At 38.2% G+C, this 8,162-nt stretch overlaps 1 long non-coding RNA gene across 2 annotated transcripts; it reads left to right on the forward strand.

Annotated features, from left to right (window-relative positions):
• The first annotated feature begins 655 nt into the window (after positions 1-655).
• On the forward strand, positions 656-4,830 carry LOC310705945. Of its 2 annotated transcripts, none has more exons than XR_014525543.1 (4): positions 656-760; positions 1,535-1,860; positions 3,435-3,533; positions 4,184-4,830. It is a non-coding gene; the product is annotated as an uncharacterized lncRNA (long non-coding RNA). The 2 variants fall into 2 exon arrangements; XR_014525544.1 differs by having other exon boundaries at positions 691-824.
• Positions 4,831-8,162: the final 3,332 nt, after the last annotated feature.

The raw sequence follows: 8,162 nt of genomic DNA on the forward strand, positions 1-8,162 counted from the left end.
GAGAAGCTGTCCTTCCCCCAGCAAGTGAAGACTTACTTGTTCCAACAGGCTTTTTGGAATGGAATGCTTTTAATTAAAGGGCTGGTGCCATCCAGTTTTTATTGTAATTATTGGTATGTTTTAAACGCTGATCAATGCACAGTATTCGCAGTAGGGCTCTGTTCTGAGCAGCCATTTTTAGGATCCACTCTGCTCACCCTGAAAAGGGGGAGGGGCTAGAAAAGGTGCCCTAAACATAATCTGCCTCCCTTTTTACGGACTCGTTGTTAAAGCCGTGTTTATGGAAGACAATCTTACTCGGCTACGAGTGATCGCCAAAGAAGAAGAAGAAGAAGTTTTAAATAGATGAATGAGAGAGTTTTAATTCTAACAATGTTTAATGTAGTTTAATCATAGATTTTTATATGCTTTTAGCAGTTGTTGTTTATATCTGTAAGCTGTTTTGAGAAAAAGGTGGGGTATAAATAAATATAAAATCTGGATAGTAATGATATTAAGGCTACTCCATCTTGCAGAAGACATAATACAGTTGACAGCCCTTTGATATAGCCATCATGTGTCCCTTAAGCATCTCTTCTCAAGGTTAAACAAGCACATCACTTCCAACTGTTGCTCAAAGAACTTGGTTTTGAGACTCCTCAACATTCTGAGTGAAATTCTCTGACTGGGCTCCAGTGTGTCAACATCCTTCTTAACATATAATGTCCAGAACTGGATACAGTACTCCAGATGCAACCTGACCAGTGTATATAAGTATCAAGTATGGCGTGTTCGTGTTCCAACTTAGCATTATTGCTTAAAAGTTAACCAAGAAGATTTAAGAGGTGTCTGTTTTCTCATTGTTTATTTATTTTTATTTAAATTTAAAGGTTAACAATTTTTACAATTAGTTCAGACAGCTAAGGAAGCTGTAACACAATGAATCAAAAAGGAAATGAAAATGATGACAAAGTAAAATAAACTTGAAATAAAAACAATCAGATATTATAGTGAAAATAACATCAGATTTTAAAAAATGCTTTAAGATGAAATAAAAGTCAATGTGATATAATATATACACAGTACTCTGATGAAAAGAACTTTTAGTTCCAATAAACATGTCTCATTCTGAATTGGTCAGTTTTTGAAGCTGTGCTATCCTGTTCTTAGGCTGAAGTTTATATTTGAGTTCTGAAAATGTTCAAAAATTTAAATATGGGAAAAGTTTCGGTTTTTCCAAAATTTCCCATGCTGTTTTGAAATTCCAGAGGTATAGGTTCAGTTTATGGCTTTCATTTTGCTTAGTAATGAAGTGGCATTCAGTGAACATTTATATATGTGTGTTGAAAAGTACACTTTGGTATAAGAATATAGTTCAATGTTAACAAGGTTGCAATCTTCTTTACATTTAATAGGAAGTAAGCTCCATTGAACTCAGTAGGATTTACTTCCGACTGAACACGCATAGCATCAGGTTGTTAGTTTGTGGTTAATGATAGTTAGTTTGTGGTTAATGAAGTGTCTAATTCACAGGTGTCCTGTGTTTTTTTGACAGGAATCTGCCATGTACTACGCCTGGAATGAGGAGGAGTACTGGTAATTCTTCAGAAAATGTCCAGTTGGTCCATATTTAGGAATTTAAATCATTGAGAATTTCAATTAAAAATAAACAGGACCCTGCTACATATTACACTTAATCCTTTTGCCCTTAATAACCTAGTTCTACACCCAGTAGCCTTTTGTCTTGCTCATATTCACCAAAGGACCTGAAGCCATCTTCAACTCCTTCAACCAGTCCTTGTTTTCAGTGCAGTCCAAATGCAATGTAGCATGAAGCCCTGTATTCTTGGACTATCCTCCAAGAATAGTCCCTCTGTTAAGGTCAGTATAAGACATTTTACAACCAAGGCTTAAACTCAGAGATTTTTTTTTAAAGTCCTATGCCAGTTATAGTGTTGTTGTTGTTTAGTTGTGTCCGACTCTTTGTGACCCCATGGACCAGAGCAGGCCAGTTATAGTGTAGTGATGTTTAAATGGTTAGAAGACAATTGAGCATGCACCAAACAGTTCCGCTGTGATGTGATCTATTTATAAAGACAGAATCAGGTAGTCCACTTTTTTCAGCATTTCCTGACACAAGAGAAAGATGGTCTACACCTTGTTCTGCTACCACAATGATATCTATTGAAAAGTAGGATACCTGTGGTGTTAGTTCTCACTTGCAGTGAGATGTTCTGTTTAAGAAGAAGGAAGATGCTCAGCCTTTGGCAGTCAGTCGCTCTGCTTTCATAAAGATTTTGTCAGCTATTCTGCACTCTTTCCTAAGCACATTTACATTTATGTGCCTTTGGCTATGTACATCAATCATACATCTCATTTTTGATAGCTGAGATGTTATTTTTGGGGGGAGAGGTGGGTAGAACCTTTCCATTCAACTTTCCTAGACATTTGGAGTTTACGTAGAGACTTCTCTGTTGATTATAATTTTCTGATCTCTGTCTGAATCTGGGCTATCTTGGGTAAGAGAAAAAAAGCCTATAAATCAGAAGGAAGAAGTGTGAGAAGTCAGAAGTTTAAAAATGCAGTCATTGGCTGCTCTTCTCTCAGCTCCATCCTTCCGTGACTACTGCAGAGAAACTGGGCTGATGCTAATCTGGGAGGACAGTCACACCTCATGAAAGAATCATCACTGCTAATCAAATCAGAGCGAAAACCCACCACTCTGCATCACTGGAGACATTTCATGTGCTGAATATTTCATGGCATGGGGGCTGTGGCCATAGACAAAACACTCCACACGGCTCCTTGTTGCGTGCAAATATTTACTTAAACACTCCAGTGCAGTCAAACTGGTGTGCAGCAACACCAGCATGCCTTGAGTGATCCTTATAAATAATAGTAATTGCATGTGACACCATGCTTGCTAGGTCACAGTGGCTTGCTATCAGCAACGCCCCCCCCCCCCCGCTTTGCCAGGGCTCCCCTTGTCTGCATGATTAAGTGGGCAGTATGCCACAGGAAATCTGATGCATACGAGATGACAAATGTCTGTTTTGGCTGCTGAGAATTGAACTCAATCGTAGATCTGCAGAAACATCAAAACACAATCAAGGATTGACATCAAACCCGTGAGCCAGGAGATTTCCTCAGGCAAAAAGGGTTGAACTTGAAAGCACAAGAAAAGAGGGCTTTAGTTCTTCTTAAGCTGCTACAGCAATTAATTTCTGCTGAGTTGTTACAAAAATATTCCCTTCTATCTCTCCCTTTTTGGTGGTTCTTTAGATTTGGGTTGTAGCATATGATTAGCAAAAGACGAAAGTGCAACGAAGCAAGGAGTTTGCTTCCGATGATATTATATTTATCACTATTAGGTTGTTTAATAAAAGTAATTGTTTTTGAATCCTTTTTGTTTTCTCTCAATCCTTGAACACCCCCTCCCCAACTTATTCATGCAGGTTTAGTTGAGAAAAGAACTGAAATGACTTTTTGCTCCTTCATGGCCTCCAACACCTTGATTTGCTTCATATATGATCTTTCCAGAATCTGGAAGAAAGGTATGAAGCCAGGAGGTCCCAACAAGAATTTATCCCATTCTTATTTTGTTCTTTTGACTTATTGTATAGAAAGTATCACCAAGGAGACATTGTTCCCTGATCTGATCAGGGAACACAGTGGGTCACTGACAAAGAAGTGACTCTATAATATGATAAAATGCTGCAATATTTTTCTTTTCTTTGCAAGACAAGAAGCTCATTAAATGACCCAGTGACTGATTACAATGAATGATAATCTCTCAACACGTATTGTTACCAGTATTCACAGAAATAATGTGTGTGGCATGACATTTCTAACTGACTTAGATTATTGACATCCATATTCGTACGCTGTCTGATGTATCTAGTATGAAATAAGAAGAAAAAAATAGAGCTGTATTATCTGGTAGGTTGGGTACAACTAAATCCTTGGCTACTGGTCAACATTCCAGTTGAAGTGCAATTATTGGTTGTTTGCTTCTCAGAATGAGCATGCAACTAACCTCTATGCTTTGAGTTTGCTCCATGTGAGCTTCATCTTAGCACATATATAGGTATGAATATGTGTTTCTCTGGTGAATTGCTGACAAATGTGATTTCAACCTCAGAGAAATGGGGAGACAAAAAAATGTGGAACACCCAAGTCCTGATTTTTTTTGGGTTTTTTTCAGATCCTTAATGTGAAGGAACATGCACAGATGTAATCATGTTTCCCCTTCTCTGTGACAGACAGCTTGATGTGAAACACAGCTGTCTCAAAATGTGCATGCAAACACTGTTAAAACAGCGCATGAAAGGAATGGGATGCTTGCATGATTATCTGAAGACGCTTTCCATGTGGCATTTCCCCTAATAGGCACCTCTGTATGGTCAACAAGACAAAAAGAAAGAAAAGAAATGCAGAAATGTAACTTGAGAAGGAGCTCCGGTCCTTTGCATTCGCTAATTTTTATTATTTGTGTGCTTTCCAGCATTATCTTTTAACTAAACAATTTTGGTTAAATTTTAGCTGGTTTTGCACAGCGGGTTCTCCTCCTCCTCCTCTTTATAATGGTGGCAACAGCGAATTCCTTTGCTTTCTCAACACCTTGTGCATAAGACCTGCTGCATCTCAGCATCAATTCTAACTGCAATAAGCTCTGCTTTTTCTGATGAAAGGTAAAGGCTTATGATACTGGTAATAAGTAGCTCCAACTTCTTACAGCAATTAAAATTTGAACATGCCATTGTCATGACTGCTGAACAGTTGTGAAAAATCACTGAACAGGATTATTTTTAAATTGGGCTTTATGCTCAGTAATTCTGAAAACATTACATTTTAGTTCTAGAAAAGGCATTATCCTATAAATAAATAAATATACATTTTTAAAACAACAGCAGTAATCATATGCCTTGCTTCATTCTGTTGCTTCAGAATAGACCAGGTTCTGCCCTCTCCTCACTTATATGTAATATCATTTGATGCAAAGTCTTCAGTCCCATAAAGTATTTCAGATATAACTCAGAGCAAGATTAGTGCTTTTGCAAATAACAGCATCATTGCCAACAGGACCCCCAAGCTATAGACTTCTCTCTTCCAGGCTGGTGCAACTTCCATCGAAAACAGGCTGCCTTTCCATCTCCTGGACTAGAATATGGAACACAAAACAAAGGTCTTTTCAGGATTCATAATCAATGCATTGATCCAGCCCACTACTACTTTCAGGTATCCGTCTAACACCTCAGCAGCCTCTTTCATTTTAGATACAACACATATAGGGATTGGGTGTCATCTACAAACACCTGAGAATAACCTATCAGTGATTGGCTAAATGATGATGATCATCAACAATAGGGCTGCCTCACTCAGTCTAGTCACCATCTTTCACTTCAGCTTTCAGTCCTGCAGTCTGAAGATGGTTGATACTAGGGAAGGTGGTGTTTTAGGTATTTGGATCCCAAGCTTGTATTTTCGTACTAATACCTTGAACTGTATCTCACTGGCAGTTAGTACAGTGCTCTAAGGATCAGTGACACATGGTCCTATCATGCTGCCCCAATTATATATACTTTTTCAACATCATTTTTATTTGATTTTATAAATATGAATTTATAACCATACCAAACACACATCCATGTAATGAGATTACTCTGAATCTCGGGACTTCCCTCCATCCCCTCTGTGGGTCCTATTGTCAACATTTTCAACTGCGTATTATTTCATAATCTATATTTTATGTCTATCCATATTGTCAGTAGTATTTGTTATTTCACAAGAGAGATTAAAATCCTGCTAATGTTTTCATCTTCTTACAGTGGTCTCCTAAATAAATTATAAACTGGCTGCCCCAATTATAAACCTAGAACCTGCATTCTGCACTAGCTGCAGTCACTGGGCTGTCTTCAAGGACAATTCCACATATAGCGTATTGCAGTAGTTAGGGGGGAAGTCACCACAGCATGGACAACCAAGACCAGGTTATCCACAATGATTGGACTTGTGAGGCATTGTAGGCAGAAAACTTACCTATTTCCACACCAGGACACAGGTGAAATAAAAAGTCCAAAATAGGTCCACAATCTATAAATAAGGGGGGGGGGGTTTCCTGCTGAGCCAGATCAAATTAAATATCTTTTTCTATACTTTCCTAAAAAGCTCTAATCTATAACCTTTCCTCACTCGAAAGATATTTCAATGCCTCACTTATATTTAGCTGCCATTTTATACATACTTGCCTAGGAACAGATTCCATTGAACTACCAAAATTCCATCATCTACCTACCCAGGTATTAAAGGTACTAGAGCCTTGTTTTCCTTTGCATCTGATCACCTTGCAAACAAATAAACAAAATCAACCCAGAGTGTTGTTAATTTAGGAATCATACTACATATTGCACTTAAAAGCGACTGAAATACAGTGGTACCTCGGGTTACATATGCTTTAGGTTACACACGCTTCAGGTTACAGACTCCTCTAACCCAGAAATATTACCTCGGGTTAAGAACTTTGCTTCAGGATGAGAACAGAAATCGTGCGGCGGCAGCGGGAGGCCCCATTAGTGGTGCTTCAGGTTAAGAACAGTTTCAGGTTAAGAACAGACCTCCAGAAGGAATTAAGTTCTTAACCCGAGGTACCACTTTATTCATCCTTCATAACAGGAAAAAATATTTGTTTTATTCTGATCAATGGTCACAGCAGTAAAATTGTAGTTTTCTTGGTAATAAAAAAAGTGTGTGAATTAGTATTTTGCTTTAATCTTTATGAAATGCTATGAAAAACAAAATTTAGGCAGATGGAAGATGAAACAGGTAATTCAAACATTCCCCAAGAAAACAGGCCGTCATCTCACAAGATTGCACCGACATTGGTGTGCTCAGGCCTAGTGTTGACTATTTCCTATTTCTGCTGATGAACGGGGTTGATGCATTAAATCTATCTTAGCAAGTGGCAATCAAGTTTAAGACAGTAACGAGGCCAGCTGCATCTCTCATTGACTCTTGAAGGTCAAGCTTTTCTAAATCTGTCGCCGCTTAATAAATAAGGCTGCTGATGTGATGTTGTTAGGTGCTGCGATTTCAACCCCAAGGATCCGTCCAACCTTTGCATTGTCGGGAATGGTAGCTTCATTTATTATTATATTCCAGATGGAGCTTTACAGTTCATGCAGATGGCAGTGTGTGTCAAAGAGGCTACACATTTTGAAAGAGCCGTGACACCTCCCCAATTTCTGTGAAAAACGAAAGTCATAATGCCATATTCAGAGCTGACAGAACATTAAAGCATGGAAGCGAGGGGTCAAAGCACTCAACCCACTTAGGGTAGTACAAGTGAAAGCTGTGGTTCAATTGCTGCCACAGCTGGGAACAGAAAACAATAATGATCAGTTGTACATTTATAAGCCCTTGACATTCCTGTCAAGGTGAAGCCTTTGCAAACAAGGTATTTGCTGTAGATCTGTAAGAAAATGGATATTTGGGTGATATGCAAAATCAATTCACCGATGACTGGTGTAGGACTCCCAGTCAATTTGCTAAAAACAAGGAAAAAGATGCAGCACTGTGTTCAAGACAGCAAAGGAAACAACTAACACTTCTTATGTGTGTTTAGGAACAATCACTCCACGCTGAGGAGCAATGCTTTTTTTCTGTTGAATGAAGAGGAAGCCATTCAAATCCCTGGGTTAAAAGCTGGTTAACTTGTTACATCAACACTTGAATGGAAACATTATTGAAATCAGTAGGATTTACTTGTAAATTCATAGCTTTATGATTGAGGGCCAAGTTATCCTAACATGAATATCATTCTGCAGCAATGCAATGTGGGCTTGTGGTGTAGAAGCACCAGACATAATCTAAGGTTTTATAAAACTTAATACATCAGTAGATCTGGAAAATAAGACATAAGCTGGTTAATTCTTACTTTAAGCTTTAAAATAATGCTTTAGCAATGACTCATTTTAGTACTCCTCTCCTCATTCACTACGCCGGTTTGTGCTTTCAGTGAACTGCTTACTTCATCTTTGCCAAAAAGCCAAGCTACCTTTGATAATTTTTCTTTGATTAAATGAACAAACAGCACCATGATTTCTGGAATTCTGTTGAGATAGAAGAAGAAGAAGAAGAAGAAGAAGAAGAGCAGCAGGAGGAGGAGTTTGGATTTGATATTTTGC

The sequence above is a fragment of the Podarcis liolepis genome (assembly GCF_965112155.1).
Source record: "Podarcis liolepis genome assembly, chromosome: 4".
Classification (NCBI taxonomy): Eukaryota; Metazoa; Chordata; class Lepidosauria; order Squamata; family Lacertidae; genus Podarcis; species Podarcis liolepis.